Genomic DNA, 14,591 nt, shown 5'->3' with positions numbered 1-14,591 from the left:
TTGTGCACGACCACCTTCAATTTCGAGAACAAAATCATTGTAGGATGGGATGGTTTGTAATGAACTATATTTGGTTGCACATGCACATGGGGAATGGGGCCTAGGCATTTGGGCTTAGGGTCATTTACATGTGTACTTTTGGGGGGCCTTGGGTTATATTAGGCATAGGGCTCATAGGCATTGTACCTTTTTGATCATATTCACTCTATAGACATCTCTGTCTTCTTGGTTCTCATGCCCAAGCTTTCATGACCTTCTATTGCCTTAGAATGGTGATTCACACCCATGTTGTCACTCCATTATTTGAGTGGCCAACCCTAGTTTCTTGCATCCTTTGTAATTATTAGGAACTTAAAGTATAATTTTACCCAACCTTGTACTAGGCCCAGTTCCTAGACTTACATATTCCATGTAGGCTTATTTCATAAAATGAAAGTACGTGAGCTTAGTTCATACAAAAAAGATGTGAAATTGTATACATAAACTTACATACATGAACCTAGACATGTGAGCCTATAGATGTGAGTCTAGAGGTGTAAACCTACATATAAAGCCTAGATACATAAACCTACATTACAAGAGCATCCTATAAATGTTAGCTTGTAGATGTGAGACTAGAGGCATGAAATTGGACATGTGAACTTACAAATGTGAGCTTGCAAATGATGCGAGCCTAGAGATGTGAGCCTAGAAAGAAAGAAAATGTGTCTGAAAGCATTTTGAGACATGCACCATAAGCATTATAAGGACCTTTGATATGTAAACCCAATTTAGATTAATTATAACATAGTCGATTATAGCATGCCAACCCACACTTCCTCAAACCCACCAAGCCTTTGATAATGACAAGAACTCAATAGAGTGCTTTCTTATTGAGAGGGCTAGGCTAAGAGATTTGGGAAGAAATCACCAAACGAAACACAGACGTGAGTGGAGGAATAATGAAACACCTTGAAACAAGAACTAATGAGATCCTTAGAGCTCTAGATTCACTAATTGGCTCTATAAATAACACCATAAACTTCATGAAAAGGGCATTAAACCACCCTATTTTTGGGTGAAGCTCTAGTGAAGGAGTATTTGTGAATAGGGCCAGGAACCTCAAGGTTTGATCCCTCAAGAAGAGTTCAAGCCATGTCACATGCCATAATGTTTTAAATATTTGGTGTTGATCCTAAGCTAGGTCTATCCCAAGCTGACCATGACCAACAAGCAGCCCAACAACCACAATTATGACAATTGAGACATGTATCCTTTTCTATACTTTTAGAAAAAAGTTTTTCCTAATACACCTAATTAGCAAGCACAAGGCATAGAGAAGGAGTCCCACTCTCCATGAGAGCTCATTATAGAAGTGCCTTCACCACAGAACCAAGTTCCAATTCTTCTCTTTGTTTGAATGAGGAATAAGGAACATTGGGAAAGGTAAAATGTATGTCAGTACCTTAGTACAAAGGGATCCACAAGAGCAATCTCATAACATGTCCTTGGCCCTAGGCAAGCATGGAGTCTGAAAGCTAGGTTGGGAGGAGAACAAGTGCCATAGGAAATCCACATAATCCAACCCCATATGGCAAGAGATCCCATACACTACCTCCACATGAATATGCAAAAGATATAATGAGGGTGAAATTTAAAATCGAAAGGGGAGTTACAACAAACATAGCACCTAAATGCTTAGATTTGGAAAAAGTCAAGCCAATTCACATCTCAAGGATGATAATGATTAAATTTGATGGAACTAGAGATCCCATTCAGTACCTAGAGAAGTTTGATCAAATTTGAGAGGCCATGGTATATATTAATGACCCCACCAAGATCTCAAGGGGGTCACTCATAACTATGTAAGCGTAGCACATGGGTTCAAGAGAAGGGGTTTTTGAAATCCCTTTTTTACACATATTTTTACATATAGAAGGGTACCATTTAAAGGGGGTATTTACAAATTGAATAAAAAAAGGGTGTGTTTTATTCATGAATAATTTATAAATAAGGGATTTTAAATTAGGCCTTGAGAGTTTAGATATAGTGAACCCCCCTGAGACCAAGATCTAGTCATTTGTAATTTACCTTTAAGGCAAAGCAGCCAGTGGTTTTGGCCACTAAGGCCAGCTTTTGAGGTCTTGAGACACATTTTCATTATGGGAATGGAGCTAATTGGAGTCCCATTTCACATATATATAACCTCAAACAAGAGGAGAGAGAACCAACTATCTCCATATGAGATGAAGTACTTGAAAAATATTGATAAATTTATGATCAGTCTTAAGAGTGAGAGGCTTCATGATCATGTCTATAAGTCTAGAACCATGTCAATCGTTATTTTCTAGTGAGACATTAGAGACCTAGTAGATAATTTGCAAGACAAAGATGTAGAAGTGGCATCCACGTAAACTAAGAGATAGGGGATGCATTACTAAGGCCTCCATCAACCAAGGATGCCAAACAAGCTAGAGACCTAGTTTAGGATATGAGCATGGATGAGTTGGCAAAGAATCTACTCAACTATTCTAGACCAACAATGTTAGGAGTGGTTGCAAGATGAGGTTATCTAGTTTCGTTTAGTGGGTGCCCTTGGGTTTAGCTTGAAAACATGCATTTTTTCAAGAAGAATAGCCAATCTCTCCTAGTTAGCCAATGAGTTTCACTTTAAGGTCTTTTAATGAAACATCATATGCAAATTTGGACACCTAAAATGATAATCTAGTCGAATATCCAATAATTACAAATCCCCTTTTCTTTGGGAACCAAAATTGTATACAGGCCCTGTTGGAGGTTTGGACAGGTACACTGAATGTGAGTAAATTGCCTATAACTTTTACATTATTACTCATATGATGTTCCCACTTTGTATATCACAAATTAAAATAACATAGAGCTTAACTTGATTTATCGAGTAATTTTTGATGTGTTCTACTATTTTTTATATTATAAGGCATTAGAATTGTTAAAAACATACTATTTTGTCCTCCCACCACATCTACCATTTAAAATGCTCAATTTGTATGGATATAGTGATGATAAGATTTAGAAAGATTAGTAGAATGTGGATATAGTGATGATAAGATTTAGGAAGATTAGTAGAATGTGGGTCTAAGGTAAAATTACAAATCTAACAGTTGGATTTTTGTAGATTTACTTTAGAAAATTTGTTTTATGACTGTTAGAAGCCCATTAAATCAATTGTAATTTAATTCTAAAAAATCAAATATTGAATCTATCAATCTAAAAACTCTAGGGATCAATATAATTATTGCCATGATTTTTTTAATTTGGCTTAATTTGAGTATGGGAAGGTCCATTTTCAATATAATTATTGCCATGATTTTTTAAAAAAAATTGGCTTAATTTGAGTATGGGAAGGTCCATTTTCAATCCTCCCAAGTGAAAATTCCCATATTGTGTCCACTCTCCCCTTTTCAAGTCTAAAACTAATCCTAGTTAGGTTTGGAAATCTAGGCTTGGTAAACTTCAAAGCCTAGATATCATGCCATTTGTTTAGGCTTGGGTAGGCACAAATCTTATATATGCATGCCACTTTATGTCCATATCAGCTTCTTCGAGAGGATCCACATCAGCACCTTGCCACCTCCACCCTCCATGTCACATGGTCAACCTAGTTGACTCCCCACCTCAGTATCCTAGTCATCATTAATGCCATATCTTCTTGCCACCTTTACATGCCACCTCGCACTTGCTAACATGGCATGTCACATCTTCTTGCCATATCTTCTTGCCACCTTTACATGCCACCTTGCACTTGCTGACATGGCATGCCACATCAGCCACAATAGTGCCACATGTCAAGAAAAATGCCACGTGTCATGCAAGCATGTGACATGTGGCACCTCCTTCCCACCTTCCCATTTTTTTTAAACAAAATATTTTTGAAAAAATTAATTTAGTATATTTTTAGTATTTTTCAAAAAAAGAGAAATAAATATAAAATAATAAAAAATATATAACTTATTAATATAAAAGAATATAAAATCACTAATTTTAAAGGATTATATTTTGAAATTAGATAAATAATATTATTTTTAAAGTTCATGTTATCTAATTTTTAAAAAATAATTTTTTAAATTTAATATTTCTTGAAAATATTTTATGTGTAGGATAAATCCTTGAATAAAACTTGAAAAAAAAATACATTACAAAAGAAAATGCAGTTATATAATTATAAAACAAAAGATAAATTTATATATCTAGTAATGATAAATATTTAGATTTGTAAATATTTATTATTAATAATATTAATTTTTAAGTGGATAATAGTTTATCTTTAATTATCTTTATGTTTATCTTAATTATCTAATCAATCTTAGATAGGAAAGCCAATGAGATTTGAAGTGGATAACCTATTTTTCTTATATAATCACACATCTCTAGTACTATCCCACACTTATCTCTAGCACTATCCAATCATTGAGCCTTCATAATTTTCTCTCTCTTAGCTTCCTTGAGAATGGGTTCTCAAAGTTGTAGGAGTCAGAAACGTGATAGGACTAGACTTCCCCCCATCCACCAAGTTCAAGAGGAGGAGAAGAAGAGGGTAGCTCATGAGAGAAAGAGAGAGTGGAGAGCACGTCAACGAGCAACACCTTCCGTTTGGCGATGATCCAAGCCTTGCTCCTCCTCTTCCACTTCCTGTCCCTCCGCCCTCTTCCCCCCCACTACCTCTTAGTTTAGATAATCCACATGAACCCACCCTTCTTGAGTCCCCTTCTCTTCCACAAGAACCCAGCTCCCCTCCTTTGGGCGCCCATAGTCTGGGATAGGAAAGAACTATCAAAGTCAGGGGCGCATTGTCGTGCCCATGAAATCTTCCAATCTTATTTCAAAGACCTCACGTCTTCATCATAGGCATGCGTGCTTGATGCTTTGATTGATCTGCCTAACATGGCCAACTTCAAGGCGCTTTTTGACATTTGAGGTCGAAGAGAGAGGAGAGTTGGCATAACGGTGCTACAAAGTGTTTGTTGTTTCTATACAGTTAACAAGATGAGGAACTCTGCGGATGCTTTGGCTACTCGATGGGCTATTGTGGCAACATAAGTAGCCCCCAAATGAAGGGTAAGGTGAGTGCCACATCTCGCATCCTTTCCATAGCACTACACACACTTAGAGTTGGGTCTACTAGACGGCAAAGTTTAGATGCCAAGAGGTTGGTGCTTTGTGGGGGAGTAGTGGTTGTGTAGCTAGGCATGATCACCTACTAGATGAAACCACTAGAGCCTTGATAGAAAGTTTTTGGGAGGAAAATTGTCGTGCCTCGCCAGTTTTCAAGAAAGATTTGTGTAAGAGAGTGACAAGAGGAGTGTTCATTGAGCACGGTGCTTGCTTTCTTATTGAAATGACCCAAACAAAGTTGTATTCTCAGTTTGTGGCATCATATCCAGAGCTTAAAATTGGGCAAAGGTCCTTTGAGGGGTGTAAGCCTTGGTTTCAGAGGTACTCACAACAGCGTGACACATGTTATTGTCACTACCATGTTGAGTTCCAAATTTTTTATGATGTGTTCCGTTCTCTTAGTGGGCATAGAGAGTTGCCTCATAGTCCTCATGATTTCATACACTCTCTTTTGTGTGCACGCACGGAGGATGCCCAGTTCCATAGGATGCCTTGTGTGGAGAGCTTCACTTGCACATCTACAGATGGTAGATCTTGATGCAAGTGAACAAGAGATAGTGCCATGGCGATGTTATGAGTATGTGACACACCAGCTTCAGAGTGGTGGGCAGTCCAGGAAGTTGCAGAGCTCGTGGACAAACATACACCACATTGTCACTTCACAGCCACATTTAGGGAGCAGATCTACCCCTATATACGGCACAGTCATTGTGCCAAGTGGTAGGATTGTTAGTCCCGAGGATGCATGGGGTAGAGTTTCCTATTAGTGTGGTCATCTCTGTGGTTGATTTTGCAAAGAACTACACCTTCACACCTTTTTAGGAGATACAATTTGAGTATTACTTCTCGGATCAGGTAAAGGTTATATTTCATAATATTTGTTTTGTGTTTGAGCTATATTACTTATTTGATTTTTTTTAATGCTAATTGTCTCTCTTGCTTACCTCACCAAGTTGCTATTATGGTCCACATTAGCTATCGACATGTAGAGGCCCATGTAGATGGGATAGTGAGTACCCCCGAGGCCTATGTGATTATTCGAGAGCATCATTTCTATATCAATGATGCACATTTTGTGCAACACTATTTTCATCTCCATGAAATTTTTTTATGAGATTGTGGGATCACATGTGGCCAGCGAGATGGGTTTGGTCGAATGGCTGTGGTGCACAGTTCAAGTCGTCATTCATGACAGTTCTATTGGCTCTACAGGTAGTACTTATGGTTCTCTTATATAACAATTAAACTAAATTCACTAGAACATCTTAAAGAAAACAATAACTAAGACTTTGTTTTATGGGCTTATAGGTGGCATGTGCAGTCTAGTATCCCAGTGATTTGGTCATTCTTTGAGATTGGTCACGGGAAGGGAGAGCATGATGGTGCGGGCACGTGTGAAACGTGTCCTAAGACGTCATCAATTGCGACAGGATGCTGATTGGTTCAAAGATGCGGGCCACGTGGTCGAGTGGTGCTCCCAACATTTGTGTGGGAGTGCAGCATCATCGTACCCCAAATGTCATGCTCAGATTGTCAGGAGAGTTTTTTGGCATGTGGATGGTGGAATGATTGACCATATATCCTCCCATGATCGTCGTGACACAATACTTGGCACCTTGGGCTTACATTTCATCAAGAGCACATGGCGGCCCCCATGATTTACACACAATGGTTTGCATGGTTCTATAGAAGAGCATGTATGGATGGCGATTGGTTACATTGTGCCTTGAGAGGATGGGCAGATGCATGGATACTACAAACAGTCCTCTCCTCGAGAATCCTTCACATCCCCCAGTGTTGTCCGATGAGCACACAAGTCCTATGTTCATGGCCAACTATGATGACTTGACATATTTGCTACAGGAGGGTGATGTATTTGCTGTTATTGCCGGTGAGGGCAATAGCAAGGGAGTAGACTACTATATCTGATTAGTTGCACTAGGCCAAAGTGCATCCTTGACCAGGATATAGTGGATGATCATGGGTTTTCTTTTGACGCCCATAGCATGATTGTGGCAGAGGGTGCTGCGTGACTAGATCTCTATCTTGATAGTGACTAAATTCAGACTAGCTAGGTTAGCTCACTTACATTGTACTTAGATTTATTGGCAGCAGTGACTAACCTCAGAATAGTTGGGGTAGCTCATTTTCATTATGCGTTGATCTTTTGAGTTAGTGGAAAAACCCACAATGGCTGGGTTAGCTCACATTCTAATGTACTTAGTTGATGTTTTTATCATTATTGAATATCATTGCATTTTAGTTGATGTTCATGGATTTTGGATTTTTTAAACACTTTAAGCTAACCCACAATGGTTGGGTTAGCTCACATTCTGATGTACTTAGTTGATGTTTTTATCATTATTGAGGATCATTGCATTTTAGTTGATGTTCATGGATTTAGATTTTTTAAACACTTTGGCTATCATATTGTTTGTTGAAAATTCCCATGCCATCATATCCAAACATGCTACAATGGTGACCAAACTTTGCAAGCATGTGGGGAGGACCCATCCCCACATGCTTGAAAAGTCTGGTTACAATCGAAGCATGTTTGGGTTAGCAATTAGCACCCAGTGTAGATTTTTCAAGTCTCTTGGTGCTTGAGAGGCCATGGAAAATCTTGCTCTTCCCCATACTGTCCTACCCAAACATGCTCTGATAGTGACGACCAAACTTTGCAAGCATGTGGGGGGTGTAAGATTCCTCCCTCTAGCTTTTGAGGTGTAAAGGTGTAAAGGTGTAAGAACCTCCCCCTCTGTTCTTGAAATTATTCCCCTCTCTGAAATAGAAGAAAGATCTTGTTTTACCCTGTTTTGGCCTAGATAGAGAAAATGTCTAGAGAGAGATAATCCAAAATTGAGATATCTTTGGATATAAAAATCTTCCTAGTGTTTAAAATGGATTCTCTTGAAAATAGAAGTTCAAAATGAACTTTCCAAGGTGCATTAGGATATAATTGAAAATGTGTTAGCCTAAGGGTCTACATTTTCAGAAATTTTTAGATTATGGTCCAATTAAGGTTCTAATGGACCAATTAAGGTTCTAATGGGCCAATTGGATTAATCCAAGTGTTGGGATGAGATAAATCCAAAAGAATAAAAGAAAATACCCAAAAATGAGTAAATGCTTACATAAGATGAAGAGTTGACTGAGTACAAGGTTTATTGGTTAAAAATTATGAGATATTTTAGAATAATGATGTATTTTTGACACCTTGGTAAGGAGAGGGGGACTCTTGAGGTATGCGCCTTTTTCACATGTGTGGAAGGGTTTTTAATTAAAAAAAATTGTGATATTTTTTATCTCTCCTCTCTCCTAGATCAAACCAAATCAAAAAGGGAGCCAAACTGGTCCAAATCTTATCCAAATTGAGTCAAACTGAACTTGGAAAATTCTAGAACCCAGTTCGACTTGGTTAGTGGCCTCCCTCACCTATAAATAGACCCTTATTCATTTGTAAAAAAAATATGGGAGCTATACTATGCTAGTATTATATTAAAATAATCATATTTTCTATTATCCCTTAAATTTTTCTCTCTCTTGGGAGCTTGGAGCTCTCTCTCTCTACAACAACTCTTGGAGTTACTCTTCTCCTCTTGGTGGACCAATTGATTGGTCGGGGGCTTCACTGCTAATAGAGAATCAAACCAAACTTGGAGGTAAAATCAAATTTTATGGTTTTTTTTTCAATTTATCTCAATGACTTTCTTCTTCTCAACCCCTCTCAAGCTTGAGAAGCTTTCTAAATAATTGTTTTAATTCAAATCAATCTTTCCCTTAAAGTCTTAATGCTTAATTAAGAGAAAGTTAATCTTTATGCTTATTTATAATGCTTTCTTTAAGTAAATCTCTCTCTCTAAAAGAATAGCCATCTTTATGGCTAAAGCCCTTGAAAAAGGATGCTTCTCAATGATAGTCTCTTAATTCAAAGCTAAACTCTAGGCTTGATAAGCTAGAGATTAATAAAATGGTATTTTTATGATTTTGTGTTAACAAAATAATGCTTATTTCTTTTAGATTATTTATAAGTAGTTAAAAACTACTTTGATTGATTCTAAATGAGAAATAGATTATCCTATCAATTTGGGAAAAGAGAAATATTGGAATTAGCTTAATCTAGTGGGATAATCATAATTAAGTTTATGGATAATCATAATTAAGTTTATAATTATGGTTAAAATTATGATTTAAATTCATAGTTTGATTTTAAGAATAAAAGAGGAACTACAAGCTTTTACTCTTTTAAGAAAATTTGAGAATTATGAGTGACAGCAATGAAGCTATGGTAAAATTTGAGAAAATAATACATATCTTATTTTTATGCATAATGCTAAAAGAGGACTTCCTACCATCTTCTAGGATTGGAAATCCTATGCAAAAAGAATGATTTTCATCATATTTATGAGAAATAATTTTTTTGTAATGATGCATAATTAATTGATTATAAGAAAAGTCTTAGAGCAAACTTTGGTATATTTATTTTTATTTTTATACAAAAAGAGAAATTCCCATGATATTTGAGATCCAAGTAATTAAATGGTAAAAGAGGAATTTTGGTAAATTTATTTTTATGAAAAAAGAGAAAATTTTGGTAAATTTATTTTATGCAAAAAGAGGAATTCCCATGATAATTGAGATTCAAGAAATTAAATGGTAAAAGAGAGATTTTTGGCAAAATTCAAATTATGAGTATTTATCAAAAATGGAATTTTGAGTATTATTATTTTTATTGAAAAATATGGGTAGAATTAATTTTTGTAAATCCCATGAATCTTTTACTCGAAAAGAAGAATATTGAATATATTTTAATTGAGAAATTTGAGAAAGAGTATGAAAATATCCATCGAGAAAACTTGGATAATTCTTATTTAGAAAAGGGAATCTTGAATCCCTGAGGGGATCGAGGATCCAATGAGTAAACGGAAGTTTAGAATTAGTTCTCATTAATGAAGCTTAAGGAATGTAAATGAATGTGATGAGATGTGATGTGATGTAAATGGATGTGGATGTGAATGTGATGTGAGGAGATGTGAATGGATGTGATGAGATGTGATGCGATGTAAATGGACGTGGATGAGATGTGATGCGATGTAAATGGATGTGGATGTGAATGTGAATGGATGCGATGTAAATGGATGTGGATGTGGATGTGAATGGATGCGATGTAAATGGATGTGGATGTGAATGTGATAAGATGTGAATGTGATGTGAGGAGATGTGAGTGGATGTGATGAGATGTGGATGAGATGTGATGCGATGTAAATGGATGTGGATGTGAATGTGATAAGATGTGAATGTGATGTGAGGAGATGTGAGTGCATGTGGATGAGATGTGATGCGATGTAAATGGATGTGGAAGTGAATGTGATAAGATGTGAATGTGATGTGAGAAGATGTGAGTGGATGTGGAAGTGAATGTGATAAGATGTGAATGTGATGTGAGGAGATGTGATGCGATGTAAATGGATGTGGATGTGAATGTGATGAGATGTGAATGGGTGTGATGTGATGTAAATGGATGAGAATGAGATGTGAAGTGATAGATGTGCATGTGAATGAATGGATGGATGTGGATAGATGTGAATGTGAATGAAGGATGGATGTGGATAGATGTGAATGTGAATGAATGGATGAATGTGGATGAATGTGATGAGATGTAAATGGATGTGATAAGATATGGATAGATGTGGATGTGATGCAATGTAGATGGAATGAATGAGATGTGATGTGGATAGATGTGGACATGATGTAATATGGATAGAGTGAGTGTGATGTGATATGGATGGAATGAATGTGATGTGATAAGGATAGATGTGGATGGAATGCATGTGATAAGGATAGATGTGGATGGAATACATGTGATGTGATATGGATGCAATGAATGTGATGGATGTGAATGGTTGTGATGGATGTGAATGGGTGTGATGAGATGTGAGTGGATACAATGGTTGTGATGGATGTGAATGAGATGTGAGTGGATACAATGAGATGTGAATGGGTGTGATGGATGTGAGTGGGTGTGATGAGATGTGAGTGGATACAATGAGATGTGAGTGGATACAATGAGATGTGAATGGGTGTGATGGATGTGAGTGGATGTGATGAGATGTGAATGGATACAATGAGATGTGAATGGATGTGAATGTGATGTGATGATATCTAAATGGATGCGATGAGATGTGAATGGATGTAAATGTGATGTGATGATATCTGAATGGATGCGATTAGATGTGAATGGATGTGAATGTGATGTGATGATATCTGAATGGATGTGATGTGATGATATCTGAATGGAGGTGATGTGATGTGAATATGATATGATGAGATGTAAATGGATGTGAATATGATGTGATGAGACCTCAATGGATGAGATGTGGTGTGAACGGATGTGATGTGAATCGGGGTAGATGTGAATGGATGAGATGTGGATATGGGTAGATGTGAATGGATGAGATGTGATGAGGATGAGATGTGGATATGGGTAGATGTGAATGGATGAGATGTGATGAGGATAGATGTGGATAGATGTGAATGGATGTGAATGGATAGATATGGATAGATGTGAATGGATAGATGTGGATAGATGTGAATGGATGAGATGTGGATAGATGTGGATAGATGTGAATGGATGAGATGTGGATATGGGTAGATGTGAATGGATGAGATGTGATGAGGATAGATGTGGATGGATGAGATGTGGATATGGGTAGATGTGAATTTATGAGATGTGGATATGGGTAGATGTGAATGGATGAGATGTGGATATGGGTAGATGTGAATGGATGAGATGTGATGAGGATAGATGTGGATAGATGTGATGAGATGTAATATGATGTGATTGGATAAGAATGGATGAGATGTAATATGATGTGATGAGATGTAATATGATGTGATTGGATAAGAATGGATGAGATGTGGATAGATGTGATGAGGATAGATGTGGATAGATGTGATGAGATGTAATATGATGTGATTGGATAAGAATGGATGAAGACGATGGGAATACATATGACTGGATGTGGAATAAGCAATGTGAATTTTGTGGAATAACGAGAAATGATGTGGAACAATGTGGAAAGATAAGAGTTCGTTAGAAACTGTATTATGAAACCTGTTTTTAAATGACTGTTTTATGTCAAGAATGCTAGGGAAGCATTTTGACCATCTTGTGAATGAGGTCGTGGAGACCTAAGTGATAAAGTTACAAGCTGACAGAGAGTCAATGGAGGACATCTCGCGTAGCAAGGTCGGCCGAGGTCTTGACCAACCTCAGTTCGATTTAAATGGTGAGCTTCCAGTACGGTGGGATGAGGGACCAAGGAAGCGGCCTATGAGTGAAGCGCTAGGTGACTTGCGAAGGAGCCTAGAGGGTGCTGACCATACGGTGCTCGGGTCTGGGTCACCGAAGATACCCATGTGTGCGTCGGGGGGGAAGAAAACTGGAACAAGGAGTTAGAGTTGTTTTCTAAACTTAGGCATGGATGTGGTTGATTGGCCTTGCTAGTCCTCAATGGATGAGTCCATGGCTCTTTTATATGGATTTGTTGGTTGATCTTGCTAATCTTCAACGGAGAGTCCATTTGGATTTTCTTAAGTGAATACATTTTCGGGTACTATGAGCTAGGAACTATTGAAAAGGCCCCTCAGTGAACATGTGGTGAGCGTTCTGGTTGCCAATGATGCCATAGGTACACCAATGAAGGAATGATTGGAAATTAGAATTCAAGCTGGATATTTTGGAGGATTATGATCAATGATACTATGGTTTCATATACTATGGTTTCATTAAAAGATTGTTTTAAAGACAACTGAATCTGTGAAACAGGCAATTTTATATTGGGTGTGTAAGTGGTGTGACTATCTTGAAGTTTGCTTGAAGTGGTCTGACTATCTTGAAGTTTGCTTGAAGTGCCGGCTAGGGGGCCTGGGAACTCTTTTCCCAAAACATAACCAAATTTGCTTGAAGCACCGGCTAGGGGGCCTGGGAACTCTTTTCCCTGGTACCCGCAGCAAAACATAACCAAATTTCTAAATGGATCCTATCACTACAGTGGTTGGGCGGTTGGCTAACCCATGGGATTGGATGGGGTTAGGCTGGACTGATGGATCCCTAAAATGAGACTCAATTCTGTTATGTTACGATAGATGAAGTAAATTCCAGATAGTCTTTGTTCTATGGAAAAGAATCAACGACTGTGCCTCTTGATAAGGAAAAAAGCGTTGGTCTCTATGATCCAAGTGCAAGTCTCTTCCTTTATCTGACCATGTGACTTACGGGTTCAGTCGGATCAGTTTGGTTAGTTAAGGCTCTTGACTATGTTAGAATAAAAATATCCTGGAGGAATCGTCTATGTCTGCTGGTGGCGAGGGAAGTTTTTCCGGGTTTGGTTTTGGAAGAACTGAGGGATTAGTCTCTTATCTGGATATTCGTGGGCAAGGCCTTGAGTGAGAGGTTCTACCCTACGCAAAAAGTGCTACTTTCGCTGCTAGCACCCCAAAACTCGTTGCATGGAGGGGACACAGATCTTTCAGGTGGGGGACCCACCCCCACATGCTTACAAAATTTGGCTACCATCGGAGCATGTTCGGGTTAGCAATTAGCACCCAGTACGGAGTTTTTAAGTCTCTTGGTGCTTGAGAGGCCACTTCCCCATACCATTGTACCCAAACATGCTTCAATGCTTCGATATGGTGACCAAAATTTCCAAGCATGTTGGAGGGGGGGTTCACCATCAGAGTGTGTCCCCCCCCACATGCTTGTAAAGTTTGGTCACCATCGGAGCATGTTTGGGTACGATGGTATGGGGAAGAGCGGGATTTTCCATGGTCACTGAAGCACCAAGAGACTTGAAAAATCTGCAAATCTGCACTGGGCGCTAATTACTAACCTAAACATTCTCCGATTGGGACCAAACTCTGCAACAAGCATGTGGGAGTGGGTCCTCCCCACATGCTTGCAAAGTTCGGTCACCATCGGAGCATGTTTGGGTGTACGATGGTATGGGGAAGAGCGGGATTTTCCATGGTCTCCGAAGCACCAAGAGACTTGAAAAATCCGCACTGGGCTTTAATTGCCAACCCAAACATGATCCGATGGGGACCAAATTTTGCAAGAATGTGAAGATGGGTCCCCCCCACATGCTTGCAAAGTTTGGTCACGATCGGAGCATGTTTGGGTTAGCAATTAGAGCCCAGTGCAGATTTTTCAAAGTTTGGTCACCATTGGAGCATGTTTGGGTATGATGGTATGGGGAAGAGCAGGATTTTCCATGGCCTCTTAAGCATCAACAGACTTGAAAAATCCGCACTGGGCACTAATTTCTAACCCAAACATGCTCCGATGGTGACCAAACTTTGCAAGAATGTGGCAATGAGCCACCTCCACATGCTTGCAAAGTTTGGTCGCCATCGGAGCATGTTTGGGTACGATGGTATGGGAAAGAGCGGGTTTTTCCATG

The sequence above is a fragment of the Cibotium barometz genome, chromosome 1 (genome assembly GCF_041138505.1).
Source record: "Cibotium barometz isolate CiBa-2024 chromosome 1, ASM4113850v1, whole genome shotgun sequence".
Classification (NCBI taxonomy): Eukaryota; Viridiplantae; Streptophyta; class Polypodiopsida; order Cyatheales; family Cibotiaceae; genus Cibotium; species Cibotium barometz.
The sequence above is the reverse complement of the archived record's forward strand: the minus strand, read 5'-3'. Positions refer to the sequence as shown.